The sequence below is a fragment of the Astatotilapia calliptera genome, chromosome 3 (genome assembly GCF_964374335.1).
Source record: "Astatotilapia calliptera chromosome 3, fAstCal68.1, whole genome shotgun sequence".
NCBI lineage: Eukaryota > Metazoa > Chordata > Actinopteri > Cichliformes > Cichlidae > Astatotilapia > Astatotilapia calliptera.
The window spans coordinates 73,630,727-73,646,150 of NC_137424.1; the positions used below are offsets into that span (position 1 = coordinate 73,630,727).

The 15,424-nt window shown below is 41.6% G+C and overlaps 1 long non-coding RNA gene across 1 annotated transcript; it reads right to left on the reverse strand.

The window, feature by feature from the left end:
* Window positions 1-4,710: 4,710 nt before the first annotated feature.
* LOC145425834 (uncharacterized) lies at window positions 4,711-12,937 on the reverse strand. The gene is made up of 3 exons (XR_013906594.1): window positions 12,856-12,937; window positions 10,417-10,749; window positions 4,711-5,991 (listed from the first exon to the last, which is right to left on the reverse strand). It is a non-coding gene; the product is annotated as an uncharacterized LOC145425834 (long non-coding RNA).
* Between the last annotated feature and the right edge of the window lie 2,487 nt (window positions 12,938-15,424).

A 15,424-nucleotide genomic window follows, 5' to 3' on the forward strand; every position in this document is an offset into this window, starting at 1 on the left:
CAGGACGGCCCTGAGCCCTCAGAGGCCGACACTAAGCTGTGACTGTTTATCTGCACGTCTCAAACACGCCTCCATTTGTCTGCAGGCTGAGTGATCTGACTGACCTCAGCCTCCATTTTCTACAGGGAGACGCTCAGAGAGGCTTTCACTTTCATTTCACAGGAACAGCTTTGCTTCTGTTTTACATGCAGGTGCTGCACAGAACACACCCTGTTCAACCTGTTTGTGTGACTGACTCCAGCTCAGACAAAAGGCTGGGTCGCCAGTTCAACAGGTCAGCAGTTTGCATCTTTTTCATCTATGCAAAATCCAAACAAAGTCCTGTACATAGTGTTTTTAGTACTGAGGTGAGTCCATGTTTGGGCTTTTCATTCATTTCTACAGCATTTTTCATCCCTGATAACTTCATAAAGCACAGAGACAAAGAAAAAACACTTTGAACAACTAAAAATAAAAGTTAATGACACATCAAAATAAAATAAATAAATAATAGTGATAACAATAATAATAATCAATAAACAGGAAGCAGACTTTGGAAACGCTCTGAAGTTTCTAAAATTTGGAATAAATCAGGGTCAGACATGTGTGAAGGTCTAATGAAGTCTTCTGGATGAAAATTGTTATGTGCAATACCAAAAAAGTAGATTCTGTTCATCTGGACTTTACATTTGCACAATAACTGAAACCAGCGCACTGTTCTTTTAGTGGCACGCATCAAGAAACATTATGTTCAATGATCCAGTTTGACCTCATGCATGCAGTGCTGTTATACACAGACTGGACAACAAGCCTATTCAAATGGCGGCCCGCGGGCCAAATGCGGCCCAGAAGCAACCTGCGAGTGGCCCTGCCTGTTGTCCTGGCAGAAACACAGAGAAAACGCAAAAAATGTATTCATTAATTAATTAAAAAAAAATTAAAAATTCCTACAGCGTAGTGTAGACTGTGAATGCAACACTCCTAGTAGCCTAGCAATATTTAACCCACAATGCACCGTGATGTAAACATATTAAACAATCATCGTAATATATGATGCGACAACAGCATGTCTTTCTCACTCCAAAAGCGCAAAATTGACAATGAAAACTGTCGGTTTAACCCTGCCTGGACTGACAAATACTTATTCATTTTACCGAGTTTAATACTCTTACAACCGGAGTTGTACTACCATGGTGAGGGTCCTGTACAGCCCAAGAGAGAGCTGCAGCAGCTTCCCTTCGTGTTTGCTTCTTGGCGAAGAAGAAAAGGCCTTTCACAGATTCTGAAACAATGAAATACTGCATGCTGGTGGATGCAGTGAAAAGTGATGAAAAAATTAAAGTAAGTGTGACATCTGCTATTAAAAACGTACCCCTGTCAGACAGTTCAAATATTCGTAGAGTTGAAGTTCTGGCGTCAGACGAGTTTGAAATGCTGTTAGATGACCTGAAGAAAACTGATGACACCAGCACACTAAAGCAACACAACAGCAGCTTAAAATACTCAGAGGAACAATTCATTTCTAATGTCTGAACAGTTAGTAGTTTATGTGTTTGAGCTCAGTCTAAGAACTTTAAAGTACAAATCACAAGTTTCAAACAAACAACATATAAGGACATAAGATGGAAAGGAAACAAAAACACACAGAGGTGTGAAACAATGTTTGTCCCCTTCCTGGTTTCCTATTTTTTTTTAATGTTGTCACACTTAAATGTTTCAGATCAAACACATTTAAATGTTAAACAAGGAAAAACCCCAAATGCAGTTTCTCAATAGAGGTGTTTGTTATTAAGGGGAACAAATCCAAATCTACATAATAAGGAATCAAAGTGTCTGCAGAGAGCCGTCATGCACTTGATAGCATGACTACAGGACGGCCCTGAGCCCTTAGGGGCCGACACAAAGCTCCGACTGTTTATCTGCACATCTCAAACACTCCTCCATTTGTCTGCAGGCTGAGTGATCTGACTGACCTCAGCCTCCATTTTCTACAGGGAGACGCTCAGAGAGGCTTTCAGTTTCATTTCACAGGAACAGCTTTGCTTCTGTTTTACATGCAGGTGCTGCACAGAACACACCCTGTTCAGTCTGTTTGTGTGACTGACTGCAGCTCAAACAAAAGGCTGGATCAGCTCGTTCAATAGGTCAGCAGCGGTTGTTTGTCCCTGCTGCCGTCCACGCCCAGGTGCTCCACTGGGGCCACACTGCCCGATTCACCTGTCATCCAGGCGTCCGCCGCACCATCACCTTCCTCCTGCGATTTTTCTGGTGGCCCTCCTTGGACAAGGACGCCAGGGAGTACGTTTTGGCGTGTGCCATGTGCTCCCGGAACAAAGTGTACATAGTGTTTTCAGTACTGAGAGGAGAGCTCCTGATGAACACATGAATGGAAACAACAGCATGAAAAATAACCTTAACATAAAAAAACATGTACAAAGTCCAGATGCAGATGAGCAAACAGTCACTGCTCAGTGTGACCAGAATAGTCTGAGCTCCATCCTATACTTCAACACCTGTTCACCAGAATCCTGCTGATTACTGCTCAAAGCTGTTTTGACCTAAAAACTGGGAGATGTATTCTAAGTTTCTGAGGATTTCAGAGATGGTTTGGGAACAACAGGAAGTGGTTACAGATGGATGTCATGTGCAGTTAGTGGAAAGCATCTGATTTACTGTTGGCTGGTTTCATCTGTGAAAAAACAGCATATGAAATGAATTCAAGAGAAGCTGTCAGACTTTATCTGACACAATATAAAGAAGAAAATCACCTCCATCACAAAGAGGAAGTGTATTCAGTTACTCTCCTCTACTTGGATTTCTTGTAATTTACAGGAAGTTGCTGAATACCTGATGTGTTCTTGCAGTCAGTGACTCTTGGCTTTATTCTAAAACTGTCATTCTCACTAATCCAGTCAAGTTTTTGTCGAAGATTGTTTGACAGATAGGAGATGGAGGCTAAACTCAGTATTCTGGGGATAAAACTTAAACTCAAGAGCAGCTTTAATACTCCAGTGATCGGTCTGTCCGCACAGCAGATACAGGTTCATAATTTTATCAACAGATCCATCCACAGATGTAAATCCAGAGCAGCCATGTTTACCCACAGCATTCAATTACAGAGGAAGATGTCCACCCCTCACAACTCATCAGGAAACTGACAGACCTGGGCATCAGTTCCCTCATCTGCAAATGGTTACTGGACTTCCTGACCAACCGCCCCCAACATGTCCGGCTGGATAACCACTGCTCATCTACCATCACAATGAACACCGGTGTACCACAAGGCTGTGTGATGAGCCCTTTCCTCTACTCCCTCTTCACCCACGACTGCAGACCTGCTGATGATTCCAACACCATCATTAAGTTTGCAGATGACACCACGGTGATTGGCCTCATCAGTGACAACGATGAGGCCGCCTACAGGGAGGAGGTGGATCGTCTGGCTGAGTGGTGCGACACAAACAACCTGCTGCTTAACACCGAGAAGACCAAGGAGCTCATCGTGGACTACAGGAGGAATGCTGACCCACATCCACCCATCCACATTAAGGGGACGGCTGTGGAGTGTGTGAGCAGCTTCAAGTTCTTGGGAGTCCACATCTCCGAGGATCTCATCTGGACGACCAACTGCTCCAAGCTGGTCAAGAAGGCTCACCAGCGCCTCTTCTTCTTGAGGACTCTGAGGAAGAACCACCTGTCCTCAGACATCCTGGTGAACTTCTATCGCTGCACCATCGAGAGCATCCTGACCAACTGTATAACAGTCTGGTACGGGAACTGCTCTGCCTCGGACCAGAAGGCGTTGCAGAGGGTCGTGAAAACTGCCCAGCGCATCGCCGGAGCACCACTTCCTGCCATAAAAGACATCTACAGGAAGCGGTGTCTGAAAAGGGCTGGGAAAATCATCAGAGACCCCAGTCACCCATCACATGGACTCTTCACCCTCCTGCCCTCTGGGAGGCGCCACAGGAGCCTCCGGACTAAGACCACCAGATACCGGAACAGCTTCTTCCCCACAGCTGTCAGACTCCTGAACTCTGCCTCCTGACATCTGACCCACGTTAAACTCATGGACTGAACATACACACACCCACAATGGACAACTGTACCCTCAAACACAATAATAACATGGACTGAACCACCACTCACAACCACTAGCACTTTATATAGCCTCTGTAGAAACTATCTACACCCTCACTTATCTTAACTGCACTACTGTATAGCTCTGTGTAAATAATCATTCTGTACATACGATAATTTTTAACCCTACAACTGTTTACAACTTGCATAGTTCCCATTTCTGTATAGCTGTATATCTCAGATTCCTGTAAAGTTCTTTATTTCATATTCTGTATAGTTTTTCATATTTATATCCTGTTCATAGCCTGTACATAGCTTGTACTCACTACAGCCTGTACATACTTAGTTATAGAATATTCACAACATACTTCATACCGTGTACATTATAACATAATAGACCCATTTCTGTAATATACTTACATATCTATATTATTGCTAATATATATTGTAATATATCTATATCACTAAAGCACTTCTGGATGGATGCAAACTGCATTTCGTTGCCCTGTACCTGTGCATGTGCAATGACAATAAAGTTGAATTCTATTCTATATTAGTTGTTCAAAGGCACTTCAAAAATAGAGGTTTGTCTGTGATTGCAGGGACAAAAACAATGAAAAAAACGCATTCAACAGGTATATGTGTAAATCTTTATTCAATTCAATTCAATTCAATTTTATTCATATATCACCAAATCACAACACAAGTCACCTCAAGGCGCTTTATTTGCCCTTACATTCTGCTCATATTTCATTCATTCACAGAAAGAATTCCCTCATTATCATTGTCTTTAAAAAAATGCCCTTTGCTTTGCAGAGATATAACAGTGTTCATAAAGGCACAGTGGACACATGAACCAAACAACACAGAAAACACCAAGAGGCTGTTTAAAGAAGACCACAGAGAGAGGAGTAAAAAAGTCGAGCAGGGTGGAGCACTTCAGTCATGTAGGTGGAGGCTTCACACCGTCAGGTAAGTACACACCTTACTGCTGTAATGATTAATGCCACACTGTTGTTCTTTCATGTGTTAATGTAATGTACTCATGTGTTTATGTGAGTGTCACTGACCAAGTTCTGTATGAACCACACATTCAAACATTTGCAAATATGTGATATCTTGATAAACCGAGCAGATATTTGAACTTTCCACAGCTACATTCTCGCCTGAAAATATGTTAAAAGTTTATTTTGTGACCCAGAAAGAGTAATAAGAGTAATATTAAAAACTTAGTAGCCACCAACATTGTTGAAAACTGGAATTGGCTGGGCCGCGCTATGAATTCTGGGATATGGTGGGCCACGAAGGACACACCCGACCCATCCTTCAAATTCGGGGAAAAGGAGAAGAGATTTGTCAGCTGCATTCGGAGAAGTCTACGAATTTGGACAGCCTTCAGCACGTCGCTGTGACATAATCAGCCTACAAATGCAGCCTCAAGAGGATGCAGCCCATGAATTTGGACACCCCTATAACAGTTTGTAAAACCTCTTAAGTCTGATGAGATGGATTTACAAACTAAAAAAATGTCAGGCAAAGAGAAGATTTTTTTATACAAAGTGTTTTCCAGTGGGCTGTACTTAAGGAGGAAAAAGTCACATGAAGCTAATAAACAATCACACCAACATAAAAGAATTAATTTGCCTAACCTAAACCAACACAAAAACACTCACTGATCCTGACATTAGAGCTCACAAAAATTCATGTATGTTTGTAACACAGTTTGACTTTGTGTCAGTAAATCTCATGAACAGCCTGAAGATGAATAAACTGTAGTTCAGAGTCACTGACAGACAGCACAGACACACACTGTTGGTCTGAGTGTGAGCATGATGATCATCAGAGATGTCTGCTGGATGTTCAGGAAAGTTCATTGGTGTCTGTCCTTAGATCGTCTGACTCACAGTTCATTTCTGTCTCCTCCTGTCTGACCTGCAGGTGAGAAACAGGTGTGAGGTGTCAGCTGTCAGGTAGGTGATGAGTGAAGAACAGAACAGAATCCATTTCCTCTTCTAGTTCAGGACAACAGATTAATACAAACTATTCACAATATGTATAAAGTGAGAAAATACTGGTGGATTTTTCTTAATTTAACAAAGGAAACGGATGATCTGACTAAATATGACTAAAACTGATCCAGCTGTTCTTTATAATTTGCAGACTGAGAGTTCGTTAAAACATGTCTGAGACTTTTGGAAGGTCAAATCCTCGACTCTCTGAACCTGTGTTTGTTTATTATGAGGCTGAAACATCGGAACCTGTGATTCAGATTCAAGCTCTGTGGGAGTTTCCCCCCCAAGAGGGACATGGACCCTCTGATGATCCTCTACCTAATCACATGAGCCAAGGTGTGAAAACAGGTGTGGGTCATGTGAGGAGAAATTGTGGAAGGCAAAGGAACTCAGACTCAAGATATCTTTTACATGTGCACACATGGACGATCCCCCCTCATCACTCGATCCATCCTGCAGCAACGTGTGCAGGACAGAAATGAGACAGAGAGGAAAGACCGCCCAGGGCATCCAAAATGTCCTTTCTTTATACTTAAAGCAAGTTTCCACAGCAGTAGGAGTGGCATGTATGGAACTGATAATTTTCCTTAAAAGGAGAAACTGTTCGCTTGCCAGCTGAAACAGGAGATAACTTGGTATGTATAGAAATGCAGACATTCCATAAAAGGAGAGAAAGAGAGCGCCAGCCTGTCTGTTTAAAACCGGATGTCACCACATTCCTTTACACATATGGCTTCAATCTCTCTTCCTGTGTTGGCTCCAATTCACAACCTCTTCTTCCTTTAAATGAAGCTACAACTAAGCAAAATTAAAAATCTTTCATCAGGTCACAATCAGCCAGGGTTTCTGGTGAGCTCATTGTGAAACCTGGCCCACCCTATCATGTGATTTCCTGAGGTCAGGTGGCCCAGGTTGTGAGTGGGTGTTAAGGCGTCTGGGAAGTGTTACGGAATAAACATTAGGGGTGCAACGATACACAAAATTCACGGTTCGGTTCGATACTTTGGTGTCACGGTTCGATATTTTTTCGATACAAAAAAAATGTTCATGCCTTTTTAATTTGTCATTTATTAAAATTATAAATATATATTTTAACTCAAAAGTACAGTTTTTAAATTTAACCCTAACCCTTGTGCGTGTTTTTTATTTTGACAGCGAATGCGCACCTGTGGACCACTTATGTGCACCCCTGGTTATTTAGCTCGTCATATTGCAGCCACAGAAATTCTTTTGTCCATGAAACCATAAAGCTGCACTTTCTTTTTGCCTTATAGTCTGATTTGTCATAACTTCTCCGTTTTGTGGTAAGCTTTTCTTTGGCTGTCACTTCTTCACCCTGACCTGTCTTATTTGGCTCAGCAGAACTAAAATATAAATCCTGCCGCTTTTACACACGCACTCACATAAGCTCAGCGATTCTCTGCGCGATCAACCTCTCACATGTTTAAGCTGCGGGAGATTTCACTTGTCATGTTTGCATAGTAAGCTAACGATTGATAAGACGATGTCAGAGGAATTGGTGCACAAATTATCAACACTCACAGATCAGTGCTGTCGCTCTCTATACACAGTTCGCACGATTGCAAAGTGAAAGCAAAAAAACAAGCGCAAATTCAAACGCGACTTCAATATGTCACATATTGACAGTGGCTCACCGATGCCAATGACATAATTACCCAGCTACATTTCTGAAAGAATGCAAAAGCATTGACATAGATTTTTCCTACAATAGCCCGACGGGCAGGGCAGAGATAGATTTTGGTAGCCCGACTGGAAAAATCTCTAGCACCGGGACGTCGGGTTAGCGATATTGCAAGCCCTGTATCTGATTGAGGAATCACTCATCTTTGGAAAAGAGAGTTTATTACAGAGAAATGGCTCTTTCCAAAATAAAAGCTATACTATCCGCTTCTTCTGGGCTATATTCTCAGCAGCATATTAAACATATCAGGTCCCCATAAGGAGAATCATGTGCTAACGGCTGTCTAAATGACTCGGGTAAAGTTTGTAGCATGCTTGTTGTTTTTGTCTTTGCACTAGGATGATGTCGGCGTAAATGTGCAGTCATATTCGTTGTGTTCCCACGAGTGCTTTCAGATTAACCTCGTTAAAATGACCTTAACGCCACAACACGGCAAATCTCCGTTAACGAGCTAACTGCGCTAACACACTAGCTCCCACCCATGTAATTGAGCATTGCGTGGCACATCCAACATACTGTTTTACTTTAGTCCATGACTCGCTTACCTTCAGGGTCATACGTCACATTAAAACCAAAATAATTCCAAACGCCAGATCTGAATGAGGGTGGGGGAGGTTCAATTTGCCTGTTGCAAGTAGAGCTTAACTTCTGTCTCGCTAGCTTGCCCTGAGCTCTTCCTTCTGACGATGCTGTCTGTGTTGAGCGCTCAGTGGATCTGCGCTCGACAGTGCAGCCTAGGCGGAGTAGTCGAACACAGATTCACTGAGCGCTCAACACAGACAGCATCGTCAGAAGGAGAGTTGATAAAATAAATTACAAATGTTGTATTGTTCGATACATATGCGTACCGAACCGAAAGCACTGTATCGAACGGTTCAATATCGATACGAATATCGTTGCACCCCTAATAAACATATATTCTTAGTGCTTATTTTATGTATTTTAATAATAAAAGCCTCTATAAAGCAAGGCCAGATGTGAGCGAGAACTAGGTCAGAGCGTGACAGGCCTTAGCAACAGAGGCTTAAGTTAGTGGAAGTTTAAAAATACAGGAAGTGCAGAGCTGCAGAGGCAATATAATAAGAACAGGAAACCAGACAGAAAAAGTGGAACTAAGTAACACACACACACTAGTCAGCCCAGAAGGAGTTGTTTTTATCGAAACTACATACATGTTTTGGCTTGTAAAGCTTCAGATTTGCGGAGGCTTTAGCCCTGAGCATATCTCCATTTCCAGAAATGAATAAAAGAATGATTTAAGAGTTTTGACCAACTGAGTCGTGTTGTCTCTGTTCAGTAAAGGGAATAAAAGGATCGGGTGCAATAGAAGGGATCTAAAAACTGGATTATAGATGGCAGAGAGTTGGTGTCGTAAACCACCGCCTCTGTTCAAAGATGGTCGCTCACAGTGGACATAGATGCTTCTTTCACTCCTCTTTCAAACCATCTGTCCTCTCTGTCCAAAATGTGAACATTGGCATCCTCGAAAGAGTGACCTTTGACCTTTAGATGCAGATGGACTGCTGAGTCTTGTCCTGTGGAGGTGGCTCTTCTATGTCCATCAGAATGGTGGGATCAACAGGTGCTCCATGACCCTCCTGGGGGACACTCCCATAGGGCTTAAAAATCTGGGAGATCCACCAGTTGCTCTTAGAACTGAAGAAGCTTCTCGGATTAAACGTTTTAAACAAACTTGAAGAAGTCCAGCTCCTTACAATAGTTTTTTACAGTTGTTACACAGACAAACTGTGTATTATGGCTGTTATGTATTTGCTCTGGCAGGTACGTTTAAAGCACAAAGATTAATGTGTTAATTTATCAGCAGTTTATCACAGCTGGTCACAGAGATACTGATGATTTACTTTTCAAAAGTCTCAAGCCAAACATGACCCCTGACCCCACATGGTTGTTAAAGATGTGGTGGGAGCTAAAGAAAGATTGGAAATTATATCCATGAATTGTCACATCAGCCAGTGTGTGCTCCAGCCGTGCTGGAATAGTGCAAACGTGCTTTTGTTTTGTTCTGGTTGTTTCAAAGCAGGACGGTGACTGTTCTTTGGGTGAGATCACGTGTTTCCTGTGTAATCTAAGTTTCATGTTTACAGACGAGTTAGAGAGCAAGAGAAGAAGAGACGGATTCATAAATGTCTTTGTTTCTGCTCTAACCAAACAATGCTGCTCTACAACTCTAGACTACCAGCCACAAAGACAACAGCTGGAGAAACATCTGTCTACCTCTGACATCCACCAGCTCATCCATACAACAAACACACATCAACAACCAGGAAGCAGCTTCACCTCTGGGGCGATCGTGGCTCAACAGTTGGGAGTTCGCCTTGTAATCGCAAGGTTGCCAGTTCGAGCCCCGGCTCCGACAGTCTCGGTCGTTGTGTCCTTGGGCAAGACATGTCACCCGTTGCCTACTGGTGGTGGTCAGAGGGCCGGTGGCGCCAGTGTCTGGCAGCCTCGCCTCTGTCAGTGCGCCCCAGGGTGGCTGTGGCTACAATGTAGCTGCCATCACCAGTGTGTGAATGGGTGGATGACTGGTTGTGTAAAGCGTTTTGGGGTCCTTAGAGACTAGTAAAGCGCTATACAAATACAGGCCATTTACCTCTGATCACACACTCAACTCTACTCACTCACATGGAGGAACACTCAAGTAGACGATACTGATGATCTTCAATGAGACGGTTCTTTCATTGAGGACATGACACTCGTATGTTCCAGTGTCATTGATCCTCACATCCTTCAGATTCAAAGACACATCTCCATCCTTCATCTGTCTGTGCTGCAGTACCACCCGGTTCTTAAAAGATGGATGCTGGTGTGTTGAATCAGAGGGACCATGCTGGTACAAAAGCACATATTCTGGCTTCAGGTCAGATCTTGTCCAGTTTAAAACTGTAACTGTGTTGTTTGGAGCTCGACATGTCAGAGTGACGTCCTGTCCAGACTCAGCTCTGATGATCTTTGGGTCTGAAAGAGGAAACAACACAGAGCAGAGAGGTTAAAGGTCAAAGTACAATTGTGATCAGAATGATTGACTTTAAATATTTTGTTTATTTCCTTTGACATTTGAGTTTTTAGTCATGTTGGATTTAATGAACCTCTGAACATCCAGCAGGTCACCAGTGACCCACTGAGGGGGAATTTTAGCCTCATGCTAAACATGCAAAGTGTCAGAAACTACAAGATGTTAGCTTCCACAGAACAACAACATGTGCTGATAATAAGTGAACATAATGTGTGAGAGAAAGCAGCCTCTCATTATAAGACACTGTGAGTCTCTGCATGCTGCCTTTATGGAGCTACAGCTGTTTGTATACACTGAACAAGAAGCTTTGTAGCTGCATCCTGACTCCTGACACTACAACACATCACACTGACACACACATTACACTTCTTTGTCTCTGTCACAGCTGGATTACAGATGTTAAGTGTCCACCCAGCCTCGTGTCTCCTTCACGCATGATAACAAACCAAATTAAATAAACTCACCTGCACAGACAAACACAACAAACAGGAAAGTGAAGCAGAGTGAACCGGTTCCAGCAGACATGTCTGTGTTGACTTTACAGGCGATCCAACACTTTCATGGTTATAAATGTCTGAGTCTGTTATTTTCAGTGACTAACAGAATCTGAATTTCAAACTTCACCTCATTAGATTAGCTGGTGATACAGATTAATTGTTTTTTTATCTTAACTGGTCAGATTTATTTACATATTCCACTCTCCGTGTTCCAGATGATGGATCCCCAGACTCTCACTTTCACTGACCGTTTGTCTCTTTAAGTTACCGTGTAATGTTGTTTGACAGCACTTAAGATCTCCTGTGTGCTCAGTCAGAGTAACTGTGATATCTATATATGGGCACTTAGTGGAACATCACTAAACACTCGAGAGGCTTAATTTACTTCCTAGTCCATTAGCTGGCACAACGGTATAGGAACATGTAGGGCATCTAATAAAGTCCCAAACACAACTTAAAAGCGACATGTAATCCATTACATATTTGTAGTTTATATAATGCACTCCTTTGTTCATTTTAAAGAGAAAATGAAACAGCACACTGCCATGTCATGATCAAAAAGGAAAACAAAGAAAATTATTCGGAAGAGAAAATTTTCACAAAGGTTTTGTTTCCTTTCTTAACAAAGCAAAATCAGCTCCTAATACTCATCAGTTTCATCCTCACCAGTTACTCTGAAACACCGGATCTAATCCTGTATAACTGTCTTTCTCTGTGTATGTTTACCCAAGTCAATAATTATTAACAAACTTATTATTAAGTTTGTTTATTATTAACTGTCTACGCTAGAGCCCCTTCAGACCTGGTGCGATTACCAAAATATATATAATAGCTATTCCATAGACTGAAACATTAAAGTGCATCCTGCCATACGATTGCATTTGTCCCCAACCATCGGGAATACTCATGTTAACTTTTGTGGAGTGGAAAATAGATAGCGTTCATCCTCCAGCTTCACTATGTTTATATTATGCTAACATAGCTGTGTGGCTGTCACACATAGAGCATCATTATATACCAGTTAGTCCAACTTCAGTATAACTACAAAAGTGACTCCTGTTTAGTTTTCTCTCTTCATTTATGTTGGAAGTGGTAGCAGAGCTGTACGTTTTAATTAGTTTAAAAAATCTCTCAGTCAGAACATGGTATGTCATGTTTTGGTGGAAACTAGCGAGCTAACGTCCTGCTAACGCCGTTAAATATAGTAAATTCATTTTCATTGGTCCCTGGATGTTAAACTTAATTGTTACACCTGGTATAGTAGCAACACCGATCATTTTAGTAGAGATGAAAGAATTTAGACAGTTTGTAACTCTCAGTAATGCTGAAGTCTTGATTTTGTGACCTGAAGCAGAGTTTGGGCCAAGACACGGCTAATGAAGTCTGACTTATCTGTTTCGTTTTCACCAGATACACCGTGAAAACGAAACAGAAAACAGAAAATACATATCCTAGATGCGTCTTATTAATATAAACTTAAACATAAATCCAAAAACTAGAGAATACAATGAAATATCATCTAAATAATCAAGTACAGCTTAAAACATGTACCTCACTACGCCTTCCAAATACTGCAATATGTTAACTTCGTCAGAGTCCGGTGTTTTGCTTTAACCTTCACTGAGAACATTCTGGCACATGTGAGCCACAAAATCCGGTCCGAGCTGGAAGTGCAGCTTGTCGATAACTACGCGACAGAGCCCTCTACTGGAAACTACCAGATATACAGGCTTATGTCAATAAAAAAAACCGCACCTGTAAACCTGTTAAACACTCAGACCTGCTTTACATCCCGTTGCTTTCGTTATGACGCACTTATTTATGATCGTCCCATAGCCCAACCTACCAAAGACACTATATATTGAATTCCTTACGATATGTTGACTGACAAGTGTAGACGGGCTGAAATACATTTGTTACAATAGTTGATGAATTAAATTTTTGTTTGAACTGTTAAGGTTCAAAATATTGGGGATGGAGACAAGAGAAAAAACCACAATAACAACACTGGTCTGGCCGGGTTGAGTCAAACGATGATTTAATGATCACACACGTGGGAGATGGACACTGATGCAGACAGCCTCAAAATCTCAAAATGGTGGAGCATTGCTCAAACTTTTATAACCTCTGGTGCCTCCACCTTATCATACAAAGCCTAAACATTCACATGCTCTCTCTCTCACACAGCGCCTAAGCTACGACCTTGGCTCCCTGTTTATCTGCTCCTGCTGAAATGGGGCAGAAAACTCCAGCACACTCTGTTCTCTTCTACTCAGACAAATTAGACAATAACCTTCTGCGAACAGTATTTCTTATAACTCAGCAATATAATGCATCATAAAACAATATCATTCATTCACAACAAGTCAGCAATTTAATGTAATGCAAATCAGTTTAACTAATGCAATAGTTATCAGCTTCTTCTAATTCAGGAGAATAATGCAAACTAAAACTACATAATAATTCACAATCTTTAATTAGGGGTATAACATGGCATAAAATAATATCATAATTTTACAATTCCCCCTGATGAGGTCATTAGAATAATGACCTCACAAACACCCTGTAGCCCAGTGTGGCCGGGTTCATCTCTTCTCACTCCTGAGGTCCTTTGTCCCCCTGAGGGGCAAACCATATGTAAGATGACCTCTGTGTTTGCGCAAGTCAGGTGCAAGACAAACTATTACTACAAGGATAGCAGGTCCAGATGACACTCCCCTGTTCTCCCACAGCTTTATTTGGTGTTCCCTTATACCATTCAGACGTAGACTAGAACCTCTGTCCGAAGAGCTCTTAACCTTTATTTTATTGCTGCAGCTACCAGTGTCGTCCAGTTGGGTGATCCTCTGCTCTTAATTCTTCAACCTTAGGGGTTAGACAACCCTTCAGTCGTAACACAGATCAGGGGATTATTCTGCTCCGATTTCAAACAACGATCTGTGTATTCTCCAGAAAAAGGAACAGGAAGGTGTCCCCTTTTTGCCCAAAAGCCTCTCGAACTTCGTTGGTCTGGTGTTCCCGGATTTCCGCCAACCCCTTCATGGTTATTGCTGTGTTTATGGGATCCATCCTTTTGTGGTGACTAGCTGGAGCCCAAACGCCATGACCCTTGGACCCAGTTGATGTCTCGGCAGTCACTGTGTCTGACTCTGCTACGGAGGATCCTCGCATCTCTGTGACCTCGTCTGGTGTCTGTTCCTTTCTCTGTAAGAGACAGAAAACCAAAACACCTCTCTTCCTAACCCCAATAATCTAATGTTATTATCTACTGACCTTCTAGTGATTCAGAATTGGTCTAAAACATTCAGAATGTCCCAGGGACTTATTCTAATCATATCTTATGTGTGTGTAAGCATGTTTGCATTTAGCCCTCCGCACTCAAGGCATTTCTTACACTTTATCAGTCCGGACAGTCACGCCGAACGAAGCTTCTGACCTTCAAAAGGCCGAGTGCCAACTCGTTATAAGCACATTTGCAAGGTGTGTCTGAAAATTATTGAAACCCCTCTTTTTAACAAAAGACAAAAAATTAACAAATCTTCTAAACGCTATTCAGTTCATTTCAATGAGTAATGATTAAACATGAAAGTGATAGTTTATGCTTTTTCACTGATTCTCTAAAAGGTCCGTCTTCTCGGACCGCTATTAGCTTAAGCTTTACCATTCCTAAATTATTAAAGACACAAATGAAGTTATAAAATGTTCAAATAATCCTGGTTTGATGTTAAAGCTCAACCTTCCCCCCCCTTTTTTGACACATGCCAATGTGTCAAATCAACAGAGCTAGAACATTCAAAAAAGTTAGGCAGCTACAAAGTTTCCCAGACTCTTAAGGTGATCCGCGTGTAACGTTCTGACTCAGGTATTTAATATTTTAATAAATCTCGTTTAATTAACTGCCACTATTTAACTTGAGCACAACTCTACAATGAGCAACAAGTTGCAATATGTATAAAAATGATCATGGTTACACTTGCAATGAAAAATTATATCATTATCCTAACACCTGTAAATAGAAGATTCATCAGAAGTTATAACAATCACAGGAACACAGATGTTAGTATAAGGTCAAAAGCTTCAATAAATGATCATCGATGCAATGCTTGTTGCATGATTCTCA